Source organism: Taudactylus pleione, unplaced genomic scaffold, assembly GCF_031769625.1.
Source record: "Taudactylus pleione unplaced genomic scaffold, aTauple2 ptg000202l, whole genome shotgun sequence".
Taxonomy (NCBI): domain Eukaryota; kingdom Metazoa; phylum Chordata; class Amphibia; order Anura; family Myobatrachidae; genus Taudactylus; species Taudactylus pleione.
Genome location: NW_028284604.1, coordinates 3,730,943 through 3,754,786, shown reverse-complemented (window position 1 = coordinate 3,754,786; position 23,844 = coordinate 3,730,943). Strand labels below are relative to the sequence as shown.

The following is a 23,844-nucleotide window of genomic DNA, read 5'->3' as shown; positions in this document are numbered from 1 at the left end:
GGGAATCATAGAAATACAAAAGAAAAAAAGATTACCCAATAACAACTAGGTGCGATAGGGTGGGTGTCATGTGGACCCTATGGACCTCGAAGAAAAAGAGTCGACAAAGGTATGTTATACCATAACTCTTATTTTCTTCTTCGTGGTCCATAGGGTCCACAGTAATTACCTTGGGGATGTCCCAAAACAGTTCCCTTAAGGGTGCGGACGCTCCTGTTTATTAGAAAGGAGAATCCGACGCCCAATGGAAGCATCCCGAGAGGCAAATGTATCAAATGCGTAAAATTTGAGAGAAGTGTGGACGGAAGACCACGTGGCTGCCTTGCATAATTGTCAGCAAACCGCAGAAACAGTTTCTAGAGGAAGACTGACCCTTCATTTTTCCTTGCATCCGAAAGGCACGAAAGGACGACTGCCTAGGTCTAGGGGTAAACGTTGAAGGCAGACCAGCCGCTTTGGAGGCTGCCACCGTAGCCACACTCCTATCCAATTCTGTGCCAAACAGAATGCCTCCCGTAAATGGCAGGGATTCCCGAGCCTTCTTAGACCCTGCATCTGCTTTCCAGTCCCTTAACCAGAGGCCTCTGCGAGCCACAACTGAGGCAGCTGCTGCCTTAGAAGACAGAATACCTGTGTCTAATGCCACCTCTCCCAGAAAGGAGGCTGCCTCCTTAATATAGGAGATAATGGTCAGCTGTTCTCTGGAAGAGTAATTTCCAGTGCCCCCGTCCATTCTTCAATGGCCTTAGATACCCAGGCCGCGGCCATGGCCGGGAGGGTAACCGCTCCTGACAGAGAAAAGACCGCCTTGAGACAGGCTTCAAGTCTTCTGTCTGTGGAATCTTTGAGGGAAGATGCAGATGGTATGGGCAATGTGGCACTCCTGACCAGATTGGCCACAAGCGCATCTACCGTAAGCGGAATTTCCCACCTAGGGCATTCGTCTGGTGGGAGGGGGTAAAAAGCTGTAACCTTCTTTGTAACATGGAATCGTCTATCTTTAGAACTCCATGCTTCCCCCATAAGTTCAGAGAGATGCTCAGATTTGGGAAACTCAGCCTTCACAATCTTCTGGTGTTTAAACACCGGAGCCTTCCTAAGCTCTGGCTTCTCACTATCTATGTTTAACACAGCTTGAACCGCCCTAATCAAGGCAGGAACATCTGCCGTTGGAAAATGGTCCTCCTCTCCTGAGAGAGATTCTTGAGAGGAGCCCTGTATGTCCTCACACTCATCCGAAGATGCATCAGAGTCTGCAGGCTGAACGGAGTGATAGGAGGAAGCCGACCGCCTTCTGCCTTTAGGCTGTACCGGCCTATCTCCTTGCAGCGTTTGCTGAAATGCAGCAGGGGATGAAGCCATACTCCTGACCTGAGTGGGCATACACACCCATCCAGGACGGATGCATAGGAGGCATAAATGGTTAGGATTACTGCCTCACAGCACTGAGGTCATGGGTTTGATTCCCACTACAGCCCTGTGTGGAGTTTGTGCTTCCTCCGGGTACTCCGGTTTCCTCCCACACTCCAAAAATATACTGGTAGGTTAATTGGCTCCCAACAAAATTGACCATAGTATGTATGTGTGTGCACATGTGGTAGGGAATATAGAGTGTAAGTTCCACTGGAGCAGGGAAAGATGTGAATGGTAAGATATTCTCTGTAAAGCGCTGCGGAATATGTGTGCGCTATATAAATAACTGGTAATAAATAAATAATAAACATAGTAGGTTGTAGCTACTGAGGGTACCCGATAGTAGTGGCTGGCACAGAAGCAGATAACCAGTTTACAACCTGTGCCATGATCTGGGAAAAGGAAGCCCAAGGGGGTTCCTGCCAGAAGCTGGTATATTTGACTGATGTGGTGACTCCTTGAAACACAGTGACCACATAGTCCATTCCGTATGAAATTCTGAGGGGACAAGCCTGCCCGACAGCCCATACATGAAACCAGCACAGGGGCTTTCACCTCCTGCTTTTCACTTTCTTTGGACATAACAATATCCCTAATGTAATGCAAAGTAATATAATACAATGGGACAGTGTTTCACACCCAAAACAACCCACACACCTGTAGCGGAGAGTTTATGAGGAAAAACAGCAGTGATAGTTATAACTGAAAAGAAAAAAGGTGTCTGCGCAGGTGTCCATAAATTTATTGTACATACGAATGAACTGCAGTTCAATATAAACACATAAAATCACATAGAAATTATCTCTAAGATATAAATAAGCAAAAATGCAACTCTTAAATGAGAGTTGAGAGGGTATAGTGCCAGGGTAGGTAAATGTAATAAAGTCACAACTGACGTCCCACAACACAAACAATAATACCCCGATAGCTAGGCAATGGGTGTGTGTAGCACTATTAAATGAATAGTGTGTCAAAGATTCCTCCTGGTAAAATCCACAATCCCAGTCTCCCTTATATCAGTGGGATCCTCAGGAATAAGTACGTTGTATAAACGCCGCTCCAGCAGCTCCTCACTTGAAGGGAGGGAGTGTGTATAGGTCGTGGATCCCAATGTATCGCCACTCCAGCGGCTACCACTGATAGAAGGGGAGAGACGTGATCCGGCTGCTGGTGCACTGGACCGCACTAATAAAATCCCCCGAAGTTGTGCCGCGCCGGCGGTTAGCAACTCCAGTGTATGGGGCAAAGGTCTGGTCCAACTGCTGGTATAGCACACCGCTCTGCTGGCCAGAGGGTGTGAGGTGGGGAGATGGTGTCAATATTGAGTCACTCAGTCCCACCTTTTGAAAACTCTCCTATGTCAGGAGTTAAACGCTTGAAGGAAGGATTACAGTGGATTGCTTTTCATTCATACCCCCATCCAGCCCAAGATACACCAGTTATACTTTTTCATCGGCTTCGGTCTCTGAGTCAGCTGGGACTGAGGCCCTGATTCAGAGCCGGACACTCTGATAGAGCGCTCGCTCTGAATCAGGGCGTCTTTTTTTTTTTTTTTTTTTTTTAAAGGAGCGGCCTTCGTGGCCGCTTGCATTGCTGTGGGTTGCCACCACACAGCTAATGCGAGCGGCCAGGATGATGGTCGCGATGGTCAAGACCATCGCGACCATCAGGCTTGCGACAAGACCCTTGTGGTAGGGTCTTGTGGCCGCAAGCCCCAGAGAGCTTTCGGCTCAAACAGAGCCAAAAGCTCTCCCACTGACATCACTTGCTCATGCGCACGACGGAGCCGGCTCTGAGGAACTATCAGGTCCCCGAATGATTGCCTGTCTGACCCATAAAAATACATTTGCCAAGTTGACCTACACACTTGAAAAATAAGAATGGATAAAAGACAATAAGCCCAATAGTTGTGTACCAGACACACTGGAGTGCATGTTTTTAAAATATCCAAGATATAAAATAAAGCATGTCACATGAGAAAAATGTAGGCCACATTTTCCTTTAAACACATACCTGATATTTGGACCTTTTTCACTGAACATCCACAATATTATTATTTTTTTAATTTTCTAGAGGATCAATGTAAGCGCATCAGTAAAGCTGCATTACCACCTATGAAAATAATTCCTATAGTGGTTCTTTGCCCTAATCAGAGCCAAACTACACGTTGCATGAAACCTATTTTCCCTGTGCTGAACAACAAATTTGTTTGGCCAACTATCTATAAATCGTTACGCAGGGACAAATCAGGCTTTTGCAGCAAAATTCAAGTTAAATGTCTTATTAAGCATAACGAAAAACACAAAAGAACAACCCCTGCACACTGTATTATTTGGACTCTGAGGGGCGATTTAATCCTTGTGTAGGAATTTAGCTATTCAATTAATTCTCGCTACGACCACTATTCCGTGTTAGAATGAAAGGATTATCCGCGTTAAATTCAGTTATGATGCTTGGCACTCGCAACTATACCCGAAGCCCTACTTAGTGCAGATTTTTGCTGGCACCTCAGGAGGGTGAGAGAAGAAATCCACGATAAATGCAGCCTTGGAGCTAGTCACGAAATCAAAACTTCCTAGGACGATTCATCCTTACATTACATCTCTGCAAGCTGCCAGCAAGTGAGCATAACACAGTAGGCAGACCTATCCAGAATTTGCATACAGAAAGATGGAGGAACCTTAATCCTAAAAAAGAGAAATACTGCTGCTGCTCCAGAGACTCTGCAGTCCCATATGGTAACAATAAGTAATAAAACAGAAACCCTCAGGTTACTCAGAATAGCCGAAAAAACACAATGCTGAATCTAGTGAAGCGACACTGGCTTCAGCGTACCCAGAAAACGTGGCCAACACCCCCCTCGCCATTTTCTGGGATGCTGCCTGTTGCCGCCCCCAAACACCAGCAGCATGTCGCCCCCAAGTGCCCCCCCCCCCCCCTTCTTTTCACTACACTTTTTTTTTTTTTCTTTACACACTTAGTGGTATAATTACTAAAGTGTGGGTTATTAGAAGTGGAGATGTTGCCCGTAGCAACCAATCACATTCTACTTATTTATCTAGCACAATCTAGAAGAGAATAGCTATAATCTGATTGGTTGCTATAGGCAACATCTCCACTTCTAAAAAGCCGCATATTAGTAAATATACCCCTCAGAAACATAAAACACACAATAAAAAATGCAAAGTATGCCAAAGGATGTGAGAGAAAATACAACTATGTACTTCTCAGCTAATGCAAAATGATGCTTCTACTAATAACAGAAAGCTGGCCTGCTAAGGCATACCCATCTTTCATTTTACACAAAGTTAGAAGAAGAAAGGGGAACTGTGTTTGCATTAAACCAAGAATGATTAGCACATTATTTGCAAAAACAAATGAAGCAAAAATAAACTTACATCTTCCTACTCCTCAGCAACTGTATTATGGCCAACTACTAGATCCAGTTAGATGCACCGTCTCTGCTGGTTTCTGCCTTTTGTTTACAAAAAGAAAAAAGAAAGTTAGCTCTTGTTCACTGAAAAATATTAAAATAACCTATTTAACAAGGTTTGCAATTAAGTTATTGCTGTATCATTGCAGAATATATGAAAGCTGGATTGGTCTGATCTGGAGTTAAGTTGCCCATCCACTAGCAGACATGAAAACGACTGCATGATTACGACATTGTAATCGTGTTGTCGTTTGTCAATCTGTGATGAGCCTGCACTGAACGAGCAGTCGTTCAGTGCAGGCTCATCACTCATCTGCAAACATGCTCAACCTAACGTTATCGTCAGGTTGACCAGCATGTTTGCACAATGATAGATGTCTAAACGGCCAGCGAGCACGCGCATTGCTGGACGTTTTAGACATTTTTGCAAACGATTTGCAAACTATTGAACGATAGTTATCCTTCAACTTAATAGTCTAGTGGATGCGCACCTTTAGCCACTTGCAGATCAGATGTCACAGAAATGCTATTATTCCAAAAAGAAATCCTATACCACAGATCAACTGCAGGAGTGTTAAAAGAAAATTAATGAAATAGCACAAATCCAAGAACCATTCTGCATACCCGCGAGTCTCTCAGTCTTAAAAAGAATGCAGTTTCCCTCCAGTAGCACTACTGTCCTAAAAGCATTCACAACCCTAAAACTCTGCACTTGCAGAACGGCACTTCGGATCATATCTTAGGCTGGAATCCCTGTTGGCAGAGTGAGTAATATTAATTTATTATTTTAGAATCATGATGGTTTTACACTATCGTAATTATTTTATGTTTTAGAAATGGTAAGTCTTTTGGAATTGATGACAGTTGAGGATTAGGTACATCACATTTGAAATAAGATGTTGCCAAGGTGAGCACCTTATACAAAACACAACATTTATGTCACATTATTAAATTATGTTCTCATTTACATGCACCTTGAAGAATAACTAAAAACGAAGACTGCTGATGTTATGAAAAAGCCTGGACTAAACAAAATCAATCAGTGGTTGTAGTCAATTGGAGTTCAGGGTTACATTAGAGTGTATCTGTAATCGCTAAGTACTCACAGCACAAACTATTACTGTACGGTATTAAAGTGGATGGATTAAGTCTGGACACTTTGTATTTCTTCACTCACTGTGGATAGCAGGAGTCATTGGGGGACAGACTGGAATATCGCCAATGTGAGGTGCTCACCTCTAGCAGTAGCGAAACACCACGTGTAATATTTTGCCCTTCAAAATTTAAATATGCCCTCCTCACTGATCAGCACCCTGCACCTAGAGTGAACACTACTACAAGGTACTGATTTCCTCTAAATGCAATATATGATTATATTACCATATTTCGCTTGATGTGTTCTACACATGCATATTTTATTCCCAAATGATTTCTGGATATGTATGGATGCAAGCACGCAGGACTTCAGTATAATAAACTTTGATTTACTTAGCTCCTATATACAATTATCATGGCTTATATGTACAAAAGTGATGCGACTTTATAATTTGTTTTATATTGGATCTTTAAAGAATGTAATAAATTGTGTTACATATTCCTTATATCAGCGATTCCAAAACTGGGTGCCGTGGCACTTGCAGGGGTACCACGGATTGTTGGTCTAAAGCTGGGTACACACTAGATGATTTTATAAACGATTTCTCGTTAACCGATGGACCGGAACAACAAATCGTTCAAATCGTCCAGTGTGTACGCACTATGCCTGCTTCGGCTACGTCATCCATTGCATCCTCAGATCTGCCGAACATCTGAAGATGTGACGGACGACTCCATTCATTTGGATGCGGCAGGGGAACGACATATCGTGCCGTTGTTCACTAGATGGTGTGGTGTGTATGGATCGCATGATATGTCGTTTGTCTCATCTGCTATTGGCTGGGTACACAGGACGTCTATTGTGTTCTCTGCTTAAAACCAAATTAAATTATTTATGGTCAATGTGATCGGCAAAAGCAGTGCTTCTGGCTGCCAATCATAAAAAATAGAGATATGGTAACCCTCTTTATCTCTCTTTCTTCGAAGTCCATAGGGTTGACCTTGGGGTATAGGTTGGGAACCAAATCCAGGCACCACGCAGTTAAAGCTTTCAGCTCCCAGGATGCACTGGGTCCACTCTCCCTATAACCCCGCCCCCAAGTCAGAGGCACCTCAGTTTGTAAGTAGCCAAAGGCCGGAGGAGGAAAGAAAGAGAGAAGACCGGAACACTCAAGAACCATACTCACAGAGAAGGAGACGGGAAACTGGTGACCAGTAACATAGCCCAACCAGGCGCGTCAGGCCGGGTGCCCTGTGGACCCTATGGACTTCGAAGAAAAAGACATAACGAGGGTAAGGTCTTACCATCTCTCTCAATTTCTTCTTCAGGGTCCACAGGGTTGACCTTGGGGATGTCCCAAAGCAGTCCTTATAAGGGTGGGGACGCTCCTGAGATGAGAGGAGAATCCGATGCCCAAAACGAAGCATCCTGAGAAGCAAAGGAATCCAATGCATAAAACCTTAGAAAGGTGTGGACAGAAGACCATGTGGCCACCTTCCAAGGCAGAACAGCCATGCCGCCACAGCGAGCCGCCCACACCCCGAGTAGAATAAGCATCAACAGAAAGGCCTTCCTATGTACAGGCCCCTGAGATAGACATACGAAGACATCTAGCTAATGTCTGTATCGGCCGACCAACCCTTCCTGTGAAATCCATAGACCACAAATAAGGAGTCAGTTTTCCTGAAAGAACTTGAACGGACCACACAAATCCGGAGAGTCCGGACCACAGTCAATGAGGCCACCCCAGACGAGAGGACTGGAGATTGAAATGTCGGTACAATAAGTTCCTCAATAATATGGAACTTAAAAACCACTTTAGGAAGAAACACAGGGCAAGTGCGACTCACAACCCTGTCTTGGTGAAATATCCAGAAGAGGGAGCCACATGAGAACGTTTCCAATTCCGACACTCTCCTGATAGATGCAAACGCCATAAGAAAGAGTCTAAGCCAGGGATGGGGAACCTCAGGCCCGGGGGCCGTATAAGGCCTGCAGAATCATTTGGCCTGGCCCTCAGAGCTTTTTTCTGCTAGCCTAATCTGGCTAGCACGGTGTCTAGAATGGCACCCTGCAGCCAGAATCTATACAGCAGTGCCGAATGGAGCATCCTTAGGAATCTTCAGATGGTCACACCACTGCCCTTACAGCTCCCCAGAGCATCATCAGGATGCTCCGGCCATCGCTGTAATTACTGACGATTGTGGCCCCGCCCCGTGTGATGGCACACGGAGGGGGCCTGGTCTGCACAAAGCCCGCAAATAATATTATATATATCAAAATGGCCCACGGCAGAAAAAAGGTTCCCACCCCTGGTCTAGGCCATAAACCACGTAAGGGTTATCAAAACTAGCTGCTCATATGGAGGCCCCAGGAGGGCACGAAGAACCACTGTCAAATCCCAAGGTGCCTGTAGGGGGGATAAAGGGAGGTAGAATTTAGAAAACACCCTGAATGAGGGTCTGGATACCCAAGAGTGGAACAATTCCACATCCGAACCATACTGACAGTGCAGAGACCCGCACTTTCAGGAAGGCCAGGCGGAGGGCTAGACCCAAGCCAGCTGGAAGGAATGCCAGAACTTCTGGAAATCCTAAACACCGGAGGATCTTAACTACAGGTACGATACCATAAGAATTATGCATGCCACAATCTGTGGTAGATCCCAGCAAAAACTGGCCTACACGCTCTAAACATCCCAATGATTACAGAGCCAGAGAAGCCTTAGGACCACAGTAGGGACGCAGTCAAAGACAAACAACCCAGGTCCAGGGAAAGGTAAGGACCATGAGACTACAGGTCCAGATATTGAGGCAGCAGGAACGGAGTGTCGATGGAGAGACTCCGAAAATCTAAGTACCAGAGACTTCTGGGTCAATCTGGAACCACCAGCAGGACAGAACTTCCGTCCCGATTGAACTTCCGAAGACCTTGAGGAAGAAGGGAGACAGTCGGAAACAGGTACACAAAGTGGAAGGTCCACTTCACTGACACGCGTCACCGAAAGTTGCTTCAGTACCTCTAGTTCTGGACTCTAACACCGGCAGTGTGCGATAGAGTCAGGAGGCCATGAGGACCACCTCTGGGGAGGCCCCCTCTGCTCACTAGGAGTTGAAACCTCTCATGGAGAAGAGACCAGTCCCCGGGATGCAAGCCGTGACGGCTGAGGAAGTCTGCTTCCCAATGGAGAAATCCTGGAATGAACACTGCAGAGATGGCCGGGAGGAGACCATTGGACTATGTCAGAATGCGTGACATTCCCGTCATTGCTGCCCAACTAAGAGTGTCTCCTAGATGTAAGCCACTGTTGTGACATTGTCGGACTGAACCTTTACAGATTTACCGTGAAGTATGTGTTAGGCCAGAGCAAGGGCCCAAGACAGTTTGAAGATCCAATAAGTTGGTTGGCAGGGCGGAATCAACAAACATCCAACTGCCCCGACAGGAGTGTGGACCGGTCACTTCGCCCCAGAGACTGGCGTCCGATGTAAGGATTACCCTAGATAAGATGGCCAGAGCCACCCAGATAGAGACAGACGCACCTTCAGAGAGAGCATCATCGTCTGAACAGTGATCCGATGGAGAAACCCGTTCCATCTGAAGAGGATCAGTTTTTGCAAAGGCCTGGAACGGAACTGAGCATATTCCACCCTTCCGAAGGTAGAAACTCTGGATTCCAGAACCCGTATTACAGAGTATAATGACACCTGTCGACTGTGGAGACATCTGCGCACTCGTAGTTGAAAAGTGGAGATCTTGTCTGACGTCAGAAGGATTCTCCAATTCTGAGAATCCAGCAAGGCTCTTAGATGAATCATACCCTGTGAGGGATTCAGGGAAGACTTTTATCACAGTTGATTAACCATTTGTGCTTGTGAAGGAAAGCAATGGTTAACTTGAAATGGCTTTAAAGTACTTTGGTGATCCTGCTAAGAGCAGGAGGCCGTCCAGATACTGGAGCAGACGGATACCCTGAACAGGTGGGTTGTCATAAAAGCCAGAAATTTGGTAAACCCCGGTGGGGCTGTGGACCGTCTAAAGGGCAGAGCCCGAAAATTTGAAGTGTTGCTGTGGCACAGCAAACCTGCGCTAACGCCTTTGAGAGGGCTCTATAGGTACGCATCCTGAATATTCAGCAATACCATAAAGTCCCCAGGTTCCAAACATGTGCTGTTATTATGCAGTACACGAATATGTAATTATATGACCCAGAGTGGGCGCTACTATTATGTAGCAATAATTATTTTGGGGTGAGCTTTGGGAGTGGGGCCCCCGGAGTTGTTCTGGCTGGACCTTTTTCAGGGCATCACCACTTAATTCACATAGATATTTTTTATCACTTTTTTAATTGTTTGTTTATTATTTATTTCATTTTGATTCTCTCTCATTCCATTAACACTTATTGTTTTATCTTTAAACATCACTATCACCTTTTTTCACCTTTTCGTGTGATGCCCTGGGGATGGTCCTTGGCTTAAATTTTTTGGGGTGCCTTGCTTCTCGGACGTGAACCCCTTAATGTTAGAGCGAAGGCAGGAGACTGCATGCACTTACCTGATCCCCGGTGATCCGGCTGCAGTTTTGGGATACCTCCAGAGCCCGGCTAGTACAGACTCTGGGGTCCCGCCACGATCCCCTGATCTGTACTGGCGTTGCGGCGCCGGCGGGGTGTAGGAGCGGAAACTTGGAAGTCCAATGGACAGTGTGACGCTGCCTTTCTGAAGAGTTAAAAAATAAAATTAAAACTCTTAAAATAAAAAGTAGCTATGGGGCTGCTAATCAGCCCCCCCTGCGCCAACAGTGACCCGACTCTGGCCGGGCACCAACTTAAAATGAGCTGCCTCTGGCTTGGGGTCGGGGTTGAAAGCTGAAAGCTTTAACTGCGTGGTTCCCGGATTTGGTTCCCAAACTATACCCCAAGGTCAACCCTGTGGACCCCCTATGGACCCTGAAGAAGAAATCAGTGATCGCGCTGAGCAAAAAAAATTTGGGGTACCAGGGACCCCTCACTCTGAAAACTTGGGGTCCTACTCCACAGTTTCTGGGTCCCATCATATATTATAGGTGTTGAGGGCAGGCAGCAGTTGAGACAATGCTGGGGGGCACGTAGCAGTTGGGTAGAGATTGGGTAGAGGGGAGTACGGGCAGGCAGGGCTAGCTGCAGACAGCAGTTGTGACAGTGCTGGGGAACAAGGAGGGGGCTAGGGGCAGGCAGTGCTTCGATTAGGGAGGTAGCAAGGGTAGAAAGCAGAAGGCGCAGTACTGAGGGGCAAGGAGGGGATTAGGGGCATTCAGTATTGGAGGTATGGAGTGGGCAAAGGTAGATAGCAGCTGGGACAGTACTAAGGGAGGGAGGCTCAGTGCGATATCAATGCTGGCAGCGATGGAATGACAGCGGGGCCCATGCTGCATTCGGCAGCACGGCCCCGGCTGATGAAATCCCCTACATGAAGGTCCGAAGGGCGATGTTGCCGACGACGCGCAAGAGCTGGTGGAGTGCCGGTTATGTATGTGTGTGTGTATAATATATATATATATATATATATATATATATGTATTTACAATGAGGGCAACGGGGTGAAGTAATTACATCCTAAAAGTGAGTGCCGGACTTTGCCTGTGTTTATATAAATATATATATATATATATATATATAATACAACTGTTGGAGTTCCGCAAGGTCCGGTACTCCAAAAAACTCCATCCAACTTGCGGAGGTGCTCTCACATAGCAGAAGTACAGCAGCCCATGGTGCGGCACTCTCCAAAATAAATACACAAGACAACTGTGACGTATAAATCAATGCTTCAGTACATTAAGTACTATCTTCAGGAATATATATAACTTTATATTCAAACCAAACCAGAGAGTGAAGAACATAAAAGCAGTCACAACGCATCATCACTGTCAATAATTTACTGATAAGGTGACATGTAACATGTGAAGAGATACTGAAAACCTGCTCTGCTGTGTGGGAAGAGTTCAGGTTTTCTGCTGTAACTATAACTCCACACTTAATTACAATCCTTATTTTTCCAGGAGGGGGCGCTCAGCTCCTTACCTAGACAGGCTTGTATAAAGCAAACTCGGCACCAGAACATTGTCCTCCTGGCAGACGTTCCCTCATCACATCTTAGCAGATGGTGTTCCCTCTTCACCTCGCCTGGGCTCATGCGCTGCCTCTGATCGGTGTATTTGGTGTCAGCCGTAGTCCGCGTGGTTGCCTTGCTCCGCTCCAGACTCTCACTTGCTCCAATGGTGAGTGAGACGTTGCTCGGGGTCGGGCCCGGGTATCAAGGCGCTGCTTCTGCTTTCGCTCTCGCCTGTTCCAATGCAGAACACGCTCGGGGTCTGGCCGGGGAGGGTTGGGCTGCCTTCTGCTCCCGGGCAGTGGGCGGGAGCTGGCGGTCCAGGGACGGAGCGTGGTGGGCCGGCCGGTGCCTGTCTGGAAGCTGATTGGGTGAGGAGACACCGCACTGTGGGGACTGGTTAGGCAGACGTCGCTGCCGGCTATTGGTTGAATAGTTGCTGACAGCGGCGATTGGCTGCTGTGGCGCTAGCAAAGCCGAAGCAGCCAGCGCGTCCTACAGGACCCGCTTAGTTTTTAAAATTGGGTCCCCAACTGTCTATAGCGCATAAAAAAGCGCTATAGCGCGTATTTTGCGAACCCTGGAAATATGTGTATAAACAGAAGTGCAACCCTGTCCACAACATACCTGATACTAAAGATGACAGGTAAGCACAATTTACTTAATGTCATAAGTTTTGCTGATTTTCTCAATAAGAAACTTTTGGCCTAGTTGTGTTGTGCAAAAAATGCTAATACTCTATGGCGCTGCGATTCAATAAAGTTTGGGAACCACTGCCTTACATAATCATTCTGCTATGTTAAACAGTACATTATAAGGAATTAATTAATATTTTTGTTCTTAAACTTCATCCTAATAATCATCGATAGTCTTTGAGCTACTATGGTCCAGTTTTCAAAACAATTTCTGAGGTTTTTTTTGTTTGGAGGATTATAAGGGGAAGGTAATTACCCTTAATATTTGTACCTGTTAAGATTATTGGGTACTTGTGTACTTTACAGACTTAAGTGTCCTACACTCATTATTATTATCAATCATGGTACTGTCTAAATCCCCTTCACGGAGAGGACCCTGACGTCATCAGCCAGTGTCCAGCGTCATTTCCTACCATCCAAGTGAGCATAGAGGGGGAATATAACCTTGTGGGAGCGTAGCAATCCACTGAGCCCGTGAGGGGACAACTTTCTTCTTTAGATGGAGACAACTTTCAGTACTTGCGTACGTAAAGTACACAAGTTCCATTTAAAACATTCATTGGGTTCTCTCTGCAATGAGTCCGTAAAGTGCACAAGTACCGATTATTGAAACACTAAGCACCTGAAAATTATTGTATTACTCACATAAAAAATCCAAGCTATTAGATTTTGGTAAGGTAAAAAAATAATACTATACAGACTCAAATAATATTCACACACACACAATATGTATTTGTTAAAAATGTGTTATTGTAACCTTCTGAACTGCTTCCTCTATTTCTTTTTCCAGACAATTACATCATGCCCTTCCCTGAAATGCATTTTAAACTTCTCTAACCTAAAAAAAAAAAGTTTGCTTACAAACTGCAATAGTCTGCAAATTCACATCCACGTGCAGACCTGAGTTTTCTTCCTGCAAAACCACACAATTTTCAAGCAATGCGAGCAAAAAAAGACTAGTAAAGATCTTGTAAACTGTATACAATACCTAGTTCATTCATTTCCTTGCATGCTTTAGCTGGTATTTAGGCCCAGGAGCAACTTCAGGCTGCTGGTCAGAAAATCCTGTTTGCATGGAATTCCTTCTGCAGACAGAAGAATGCAAGTGTCAGTAACATCCGTTTAGAAAGTCTTGCTTGGGGCTATGCATACACAATACAAGGAACTCAGAACAGGGATGAAAGATGCATGGAAAAAAAAAAGAATCATCATACCACAGGAATACAAAGCTCTGAACTGTCAATAGTAACAGTATATTTAGATTGGGTTTTAAACAAATGAGCTATTATAACCGGCAATCCCCAGCAAAACCTAAAATGCAAGAAATGTAGCAATCGTTTAAGTTTAAAATCCATTGTGTATATAGAATCAAAGTTTTCACACCCTATTCTGTTGTTCATAATAAAAATGAAAAGAGGCACACCAGTTGCTGGTACAAAATAAAAATGTAGTACATGTTTCGGACGCCCTTTCCATTTATCGTGTATATATAATTACTAAGTGCAATATATAAATGCCTTACCCAGATGTTTACAATGATGCCCACTGTTAACTGTCTAGCCTCATTAAGTCTGATCCTTAACTCCCTAGATCAGATTTTAAAAGCCCAAACAATTAGCAGTGGCCTTTATTTAATTGTGAATGACTGTTTTAAAGTGATTTATATATTCTGTCTACTTGATGTCTTTACACAAGCACAATAAAAGCACCTGAAATCCGTGTGTACAGTATGTGGAACACAGCATTCTGACATAGTAGCAATGTGATTTAAAGCACTCTAAACGTGTCGGCATGCAGTGTTCGACATTCCACTGTCCACATTGACGTCATTGCGTCCATCGACACTGCATAACAATCCCTTTGTCTCTCCTTGCCTATGCTGAGGGCAGAGACATTACTGTCTGCTGAACAGCAGTTTCCCTATACGAGTATAGTAAAAACTTACTTTAAATAGGATCTCTGCCTTGTCAATTGCAGAACAACACTGACATTATTATTGTGTGTGAGGGAAGGGAGTTTCACACTTAATTTGTGAGTGTTATTATATCCTAACCCAATAAGCTACTCTGAAGACACATTCCATCTTTGCCAGCTCTAGCACCAGATCGCTTTTGAATATTTACTTTATATCGTAGCAGTAGCTCAACTTCATTGTAAAAATCTTAACATACAGTAGTATGCAAGTAAGTTAGATTAATTAGTAGCATATGACTGGATATTAGAGACCTGCATTTTTTCTTTTATCTCAGTTCCTGGATGTAAGGGAGCCTCATCACACAGAGACAGGCAACCATAGGAAGGGGAACAAAATCCCCACAGCTAAATAGGCAATGGTTAGCTGTGTAATATCAAACAAAAGAGGCAGGAGAGTAAGCAACTGTATAGATAAAAAGCCAGCCAGTACAGAACAGGGAAGGTCATGCTTCCTGAGCTACCAGAGTGGGCGCATAGCCCTTTTCCACCACCTCAAAAACCCAGGTTATTGCCGTGTCAACCCAAATTGCGGCTCAGTGTAAAAAGGCTCCTAGGAAAAAAACCTGGGTCGACTTACCCAGCATTCCTTCCCGGGGCTCAAGCAGGGTTTTATGCGGGTAAGGCTCAGTGGCAATGGGTATCCCGGGTCATCTGACCCGGATCCCGTTCACAGCCCAGGGAGAGACGCATTTCCCAGCACTTGGAGATGACGTAATATCCAAGCACCGTCAGAGGTAAGCTCCGGCAATACCCTGGGTCCAACCTGCACTGCAAACGGGGTTCAAGCGGCTGTGACATGGCTTGAAACCAGTGTTCAGTGTCCCGAGCTGGACCTGGGATTTTGGTGGAAAAGTGGTATTACTTGGCCCCTTAGGTTACAGGGTTTCCCTGACAGTTAATAACCACCTGTTACTGTCACGTACTATGTGTCATAATAGGTACATTCATCTGGAGAGGTTTTAAAGCATGCTCAATCTGTCAGACCATCATTCTACAGAAATCATTTAAATCATACCAGTGCATGGTAATTACCAATTGTCTGGGAATGATTCTCCCATTAGTTTGTTGATGAAGCATCACACTTGGTTGTGCATACCAGTTTCCTCTGTGAATGTATGGAGATATAAGCTCACTCACTACTGATCGCTGGTACTGTAAAATCATTTACATCGTGACAAGTAACTCAATGTATAGAGTCACTTCAAAAACATTTAGATCACTCAGATCATTTAAGAGTTTGTCAGTCCGTGTCAGAAAACTCTGGTGAATGAGCAGCTTTACCTACTTTTTACCTCGGGCGAATAGAGTCATTGTGGCCCCAACCCAAGAAACTTGATGCCATCAATAGTGCACGGTGACCCTATTTGCTGAGAATCGCCACATCACGCACCCCAGTTATGCGCATTTAACTTATGGAGTGGACGGGAAGTGGGATTGTGGCCTGCGCTCCCAGGAGTCCTTGGTGACTCAACATAACATGGGAATCTCCTGTACATTTAGAATAGGCAAATAAGTTGCAAACAATATACATTCACTAGGTCGACATAAGCATGTTGAATGTTAAGAGGTTTGTCATGCCGACATAGTTAAATGTTGACATTAGCGTTAGGGTTAAATATAGTTAACATACAAATATCAACATTCTAACATTCGCCATAACTTATGTATGACCTCCAAGCACACAGTGTTTCACTGCTCACTTAGAGAGCTTGATAAATAGGCCCCTTTCATAAAATTATGTAGAAACTGCACTTTATGTATAATTTAATGAATAGTTGCTATGCACCAATAGCACAATGCAGGAGATTTCAAAGAAGTCTCTAGCAGAGTGCTAATTAGCACTGCAGATCACAGTCACCATTATCATCAATGGGGACTACGATCTGAGCCCTATGTACCAAACTCAGAAAAGCTAAGGTTTTCTGAGTTTGGCCCGTTTGAACTGCTTTAAGCCTATGGAGTGGGTTGGGTATGAAATCCCGGCAGTCGGGATGCCTGCTGTCAAAATGCTGACAGCATCATTCCGATGTTGGGAATCTCAACAGGGGTCGGGTAAGTATGTTAACCCTCCCCCCTAATCCCCTAACCCTCCCTTCTTGCATCCAAATCCTAACCCTCCCCACCCCGCACCCCAACCCTCCCCATTAGTGTCTAAACCTAACCCTCACCCACTGGTGCCTAAATCTAGCCCCCCTGTGGTGCCTGACCCTAACCTCCTCCCCCACCCCCCCAAAGCCTAACTATAACCCCCCCCCCCCCGTGGTGCCTAAAGCTAACCCCCCCCCCACCCCTCGAGGTTAAAAGCTATAGGCACCCCGGCTTACCTTTGATCGGGATGCAGTCTGTCGAGATTCCAGCATTGGTCTGTGGGCTGGCATCGGGATTTATCGCCTGTGTTAAGTCCCAGGTCAGGATTCCGAAGCCGGGATTTCAACAGACTGCGTCCTGGCTGTCGGTATTTTAACTACACCCCCCCTATAGAGGCTCCAGTAGCAGGAGAGAGATCTTCCGATCTCTCTAATGCAGCCTCTGGCCAGCGGAAGACTGACATTGTGTGACATGTTTCTCCCGGAGAAGACTTTCACAAACGTTTCCCTTAGTACATAGCAGGGATATTTTCAATAAAAATTTTAAAATCTTCTGTGAAACGGATCCTTAATAAACTCAGCAGTTAAGTGATTTCATTCTTAGTACATAGTCCTCTTGAATCACATGCAGATTCAGAGACAAACAGGACTTAGCAGCACACAATGATAAGGCATTTCTAGTAGTATTTCCCCTATACAAAAAATGATGTGTACATAAAACAGTGGCCTGTTCTTTCCAAGATAATCTGACAAAAACTTAAACCCTTCAATCACTGCCTCGCTACTCACCTAAATTATAAGAAGTAGGCTCCATATAGCAGTAAGCGTTTTTCAGTAACCTTTAAAATTATGTCAGGTCAAAATACCTCAGCAGCTCAGCTGCTATTACTTCATAATATGCACAGCTACTTTATTGCAGTGGTTTCAATGAAACTAAATATTTAATCAACTTGGTCCTGCGAACATATTTGAATTTTAGCGTCAGGTATATTGATAGATAGGATAGATGAAAAAGAACAAACAAGACTCCATCAAAATCGGAGCGAAATATTTGTGGACGTATGCTGCACTTGTGGTACCAACGTACTTGCACATTTGTGTTCGCAGCCTGTAGGGTTGTGAGCAAATATGTGCGGTTCCGGGGTGAGATCAGGCCGAAAGGGGAGCGAATTGTTTGCAGTTAAAGCAACAACTTGCCCCCTTTGCCAATTGCAACGAGCCCATTGTGTATAATGATAAAATAAACAGTGGTGCTAAAATTTGTACATATATATGCAAATACCTTGTTTAGAGAAGGCTATTGCTATATTTACAGAGGACAGCTATTTTAGTTCACCTCAATAGCTATTCTATTAAGGAATACAGCACATCAACAGTTGGTTGAAGCAGACTAATTAATTAATTACTAACTCAGCAAAATAGACTAAAGGCCCCCATACATCAGAGATGGATTGCAGCAATCGTGCAATTTGCAATCGATTGTGTATAAAAATCTGCAATGTATGGGCTTCACAGATCGCAGATTGCAACCAAAAAGTGATTGGAATTGTTTAATCAGATTGTCCAACATGTTGGATTTCACAGATCGATTGGGGCTGTAGATTGCTAGTGTATGGACATGATCAGCAGATTTGCAGACCGTTTCTAGCAAAATGATGGGCCTTTCAAGATTGCCAGATCTGTGTTTGCTGCAATCGATCTGCAAATCACTGAAAAAGATCTGTAGTGTATGGGCGCAGATTGCTCGATTGGGAAATCCTAAGATCGGCAATAAATCTTCAAATTGTTCAATTGTGGTTTTCAGATTGCTGATGTATTGGGGCCTTAACTCACCTGTGCATGAAATGTGAACTGTTGGTGAGGACTGGAGTTGAAAAGCCCTAAAGTAAATAATATATGCAACAAAGTGATATATAAAGGCACAGGGGCACTGAGAGGGGGGCTTGTTGGAGGGGCTCAGCATGGGCCCAGGTCCACCACTCCCCCCCTTCTTACCTGCTAACAACAGAAGCCTCTCTCTCCAGCCCAGCACACGTTGCCTGCACCTGCAAGATGAGCGGAAGAGAGGGTAGCAATAGCACTGATACATTTATCTGGCTGCTCCGGAAGAGTCTGTAACTGCGTCAGCGAAAGCGATTACCTTCCAGAATGCAGAGATACTAGAATGGGATAGTCATAGCGCTATTTGGAGAGGCAGGTTATGGAAAATATAGTAACAAATATAAAATCACAGAGCTTCTAGATAAAAAATAAAAATGATAAAATCACAAAATTTAATACAGAATCAATATAAAATTTGATGCAACATAAAATTGATATAAGACAAAGCGCCCACATCACAGAAAGCTGGTCTACAAGTCAGACCAGCTGGCCTTTGTCATTCAAAACATATTGATACAATATAGGTTTAAGTACAGTTCCACTTGATCAGATGAAAGCAATCTACAAGCAATTGTGTCTCTGAGATCACATAGTTCCTAGAACGCTACTATAAAATACATTGGGGCAAGATGAACTATTAATAATTCAAAAAAAATAAATAATTCAGTAAACCAAGAGAGCTTAAGTACCAAAATCTCTAGAACCTGCTCTATCAGGCAACACAAACAGTGACTGAAATACAGCAGTTCCTGTCGAGTTCAAAAGAAATAGAGGACTATTAAAATACAATGCAATAAGAAATGTTCACCAGTAGCTGTACTGTGAGAAGATGGTTACATTCCAAAAAGCATTTTTTTTTTTTTTTTTGTAATAGTTGTGATATATTAGCGTACCTGTTAGGCTGTTTTAGCAGGGTGCCGCGCACTGCCCAATTTCAAAAGGGCAGCATGCGCCCTGCCCTTTCAGCGGTGCCATCCCCACCCGCGGACCGCAGTGTCCCGCAGGTGGAAAAAATAGCGGTGCAGCGATCACCACCGGTGAATAGATGCCAGATGCATTTGCCCGGCATCTATTCAGACACAGGAGAACTTGGGGGCAGCCCAACTTATCCATAAGTGCCGAGGACACCCCAAGAGTCATGAAAAGGGTGCGCATCTTAATGACACACCCCCTTTTCTCATGGCCACGCCTATTTTACGGGTACACGCGCACCTTCGGAGCGAGCAGAAATGCCCCTTTCTAGCTCCAGTGCCGGAACTAGAGTGAATACTACATGTGATAATAACAAATCGGGGCTATTTATTAAAGGTTTCTATTTTTTTAAATAAAGTTATGAAGTATCTGCATTGTCTCCATAATTGTATGAATTGTTGCTAATTAATAATAGCCTAATGCAGGAAGTTTGACAGAAATCTCTGTAGAAAGCTCATTAGCACTGCAGATCGCAGTCCCCATTATTATTATTGTCAGGGAAGTAGCTTGTAGGGACAGCAGTTATCTCTGCCATTGTCCTTGCGGGTTCATTTTAGTATATAGCAGGGAAATTTTCATTTAAAATAAAAAACAAAATTGTCACGATACAGATTGTTAATAATGGCAGCATTGCAGCGATAGCAGGTTGGTCCTTGGGAGTATTGCATCATCAAACATTTAAAACAAACGTCATCCAACATAGGATGATCTAACCAAGTGTTTCCCCAGTGTGGATCTGGTAAAATGTGTCAGCCAGTAATTAATACACCTGTGCACCAACTGGAAACCATGCACTGCTCCCTGGGGAATGTGTTTGGGATATCGATTGTCCAGCACACCCGGGAGATCGTACAACAATATCGTTATCGATCGTCCCATGTGTACTCACCATTAGGTTGCACACACACCTATAGATATATCTGTCCAATCTGTCTGGTGGGAAGGAAAATCTGGTCCGCTTTCCAGTGTTTGGGAGCAAATTTCTATTATTTGCTCTCATACATTACCAGATTTTCCTTCCCACTAGACAGATTGGACAGATATCTTCAGAAGTGTACCCATTTAGTGCTGCAAACAGCTGATAATATGCTGCGTTACATTTAAACCTATATTAACAAATTGAGACATTGTCTACAGTGCATTTCTATTTGTTTTCTGTAAGCACAGGAAACCCCATTTGGGTCAATTTAATTAGGGGCAAAAGCAAGCAATACCCAAAAAATGCCACTCTAATGGTGTTGGAACATCGGTAACAGCACAATTAGTTTGCAACCCAATAGGGTGCGTATTAAAATATATGATTTATGGATTACCGTAAGTGCGGCTGATGTGTGCACTGCATCGCACTTAATTGAATCCAGAGTGTTTCCTTACTAGCTTGTTGAAAATACATTTCAGCTGTGGGTTTTACAAAATTATGAGGGGAATTCAATCAAGTGAGAGATTTCAAAAGTGAAAAACCTCAAACTTCGCCTTCATGCGTACACCCGAGATACGCGCAACTCAATTAAAACTGCGAATTCGCTCTTCACATAGTGAAAGTGTGCGAATTTTGTCCAAAAAGTGAACAGCGAAAATAGCAAGAAAAAGTGGATCCTAGATCCCAAAAAAATTAAGACTTCATTAGCAGAATCATGTAGCCGACTGTTAGCGGCCATAAGGAAAGTACTGTATGCTTTTAAAAGGTGTCAAATGTCTGATTTGTGCATTTATAGAGAAAAAAATAAATAAAATAAGTATAAAAAAAAGCTGTAGAATTTCATTCAATTACAAAGGAATTAAGCAGAAATTGCAAGAAAAAAGTAGAAAAAAAATGCTTTTGGGATAATTTGAGGCAACTTTATAACATGTAAAAAAAAATATAGAAAGCAATTGTTTTTCATTGAAATACATACTTTTATTAAATTTAGGGTGCATTATTTTGCTAAAACAACTTATTTTTGGGGTAATTTGAGGCCATTTATTTTTTTTCACCCCAAAAATGACATGTAATTATTGTTCCAATTAAGATAATTGAAAAAGTCAAATGCCTAATTAGTCATTAGAGGGATGTGCAAGGGGTTCTGAAGCAAGTCCAGACATTTCTACCTTAAGATACAGATTTTCCCCACTTTTCTCGGCTCAGGGGAGTGCGAAAAACAGGCGAATTTACTCTGAAAAAGAAATGAGAGTTCGTAATTGAATTGCAAATGTCATTCACAAGGCAAATTTACAGTGGTTTCACCTTGCGGGACCAAACTCTCACCTAATTGAATTCCCCCCATTGTGTTCAATAAAATGATCTTATGTTCACATATAACCATTATCAGTATAGACGTGTGAGCTGTGTCCAGCATATAGATTATATACTGATTTGTTTGTGTGCACAAGCCACAATTGACATTAGATTTACATTAGCTATTTAGCAATCAAATTATTGGTAGGGCTTTTGTTATATTTTTGCAATAAAGCGATTAAGTCCTACAAGCAACGTTTCGTGCTGGAACAGTGTCCAACATTTCAGAACAATCTATAAGGACGAATTAGTGCACTACACCTTTGCGATATGATATTACAAATATCTGGACAAAGAGGTGTAACAGCACTTCTGTAACAAATGTTATGTACTGAAGATATGATGGGAGCCACCCAGCAATGGGGATAGTGTTTAACCCAGCATGTCCTCTGCCAGGAAGGGATACCTAGAAGTGGTACCTAGTGTCCCTGGCATACAGAGGCAGCAGATAGGGAGTACCAGCATTATATACTACAGAGAGCTGGGGGCTCAATACCAGCACCACAATCCCGGGATAGCGGCCACCAAGGAGGGGGTGCGGGTGGTATCAGGAGTCATGCATTATACATATACAGTGCCAGCATCTCACACAGCCTCCCTACCCGGGCCAGCTCCTCATTACCCAGCAGCCGCCGCTTCCCTGACACCGCCCCACGGGCACACAGGGGAGAGCTCCCACTTCCCGACACCTTAGGCTTTTCGGTACCTTCTGCGCAACGGCACCGCAACACCCGGAACCTCCGACACCACCGACCGCAGGGAGCCCGTCAGGCAGCAGCAGCAGCGTCACCGGAGAGTCGGCGTCACCGCGCCAGCCAATGGAGGCGGAGACCGGGCACCTATCAACCAATCACAGGAGACGAAGGAAGTCACTCAGTCTCCGGCTGCGGCGTCACGTGACTGGCACCGGGTGATGGGTGTAAGCACGGGTCACTGCTGGTCCTCTTGTCCGGTCACATTACCCGCGCGTCTGCTGCTTTTGCTGCTCCCGGTGTTAGCGGCAGGATGGCTGTATCCTGTGTGTCACATATACTACTGTGCTATGTGCCTCTTGGAGCGATATACTACGCCATGTTTCTGCTGGGGCTATATACTGTGTTATGTGACTCCTGGGGCTATATACTGTGTTATGTGACTCCTGGGGCTATATACTGTGTTATGTGACTGCTGGAGATATACGCTATGTTGTGTAGAGTATGGATCTATTCAACTGTGCCATGTGTAACTACTGGAGCTATGTGCTGTGATTAGTAGCGCTATATATACTGTGCTGTGTGGCTGCAGGAACTACAGGCTGTTGTTATGTGACTGCTGGGCTATTAACTGTGTTATGTGACTGCTGGAGATATATGCTATGTTGTGTAGAGTCTGGACCTATGTACTGTGCTATGTGTAACTACTGGAGCTATGTACTATGGGCCTGCTCTTGCAAGCGGGTCGATGGTGGGGTACTGCGCATGGCGCGCGCATGCCCCAGAGCAAGAGAGAAATTCTCTTGCTCCGGGACACACTACAAAACGGGCTGCTGTGGATGTTGATCGAAAACTCGCCCCGTTTTGTAGGCGAGGCGGGGGGGTGGCTACACAAACGGAGGCATTCCCGAAGGAAAGCCTGCCGTTTGTGGGAGGCACCACTGACATCTATTAGAGCAGGAAGCTCTCTGGGGCTTGCGACGGAAGCGACCGTCCGTCCGCACCCACAGCTTAGCGAGCGGTCAGGAGGCCGCAACAAAAAAAAAACGCCCTGATTAAGGGGCAGTGCTCTTAAAGAGCATCCGGCTCTGAATCAGGCCCTGTGTTCTGTGATTAGTAGCGCTATATACTGTGCTGTGTGGCTGCAGGAGCTATAGGCTGTGTTATGTGACTGTAAGAGCTAATGGCTGTGTTATGTGACTGTAGGAGCTATAGGCTGTGTTATGTGACTGCGGGG

General features: G+C 44.5%; 1 protein-coding gene across 7 annotated transcripts in view; it reads right to left on the bottom strand.

The window, feature by feature from the left end:
* The window catches only part of FER (FER tyrosine kinase), a 275,704-nt gene extending 252,992 nt beyond the window's left edge, over positions 1-22,712 (bottom strand). For 3 of the 7 annotated variants that reach the window (XM_088477672.1, XM_088477676.1, XM_088477678.1), the window contains exons 1-3: positions 22,622-22,712; positions 13,715-13,811; positions 4,812-4,888 (exon numbers count right to left, since the gene is read on the bottom strand). The gene's annotated coding sequence lies outside the window, so the exon portion shown is untranslated. Of the gene's footprint in view, positions 1-4,811; positions 4,889-13,714; positions 13,812-18,782; positions 18,833-21,728; positions 21,758-22,517; positions 22,572-22,621 lie in introns of those variants that run through there. The other 4 variants (XM_088477673.1, XM_088477674.1, XM_088477675.1 and 1 more) reach the window with 4 other exon arrangements.
* Between the last annotated feature and the right edge of the window lie 1,132 nt (positions 22,713-23,844).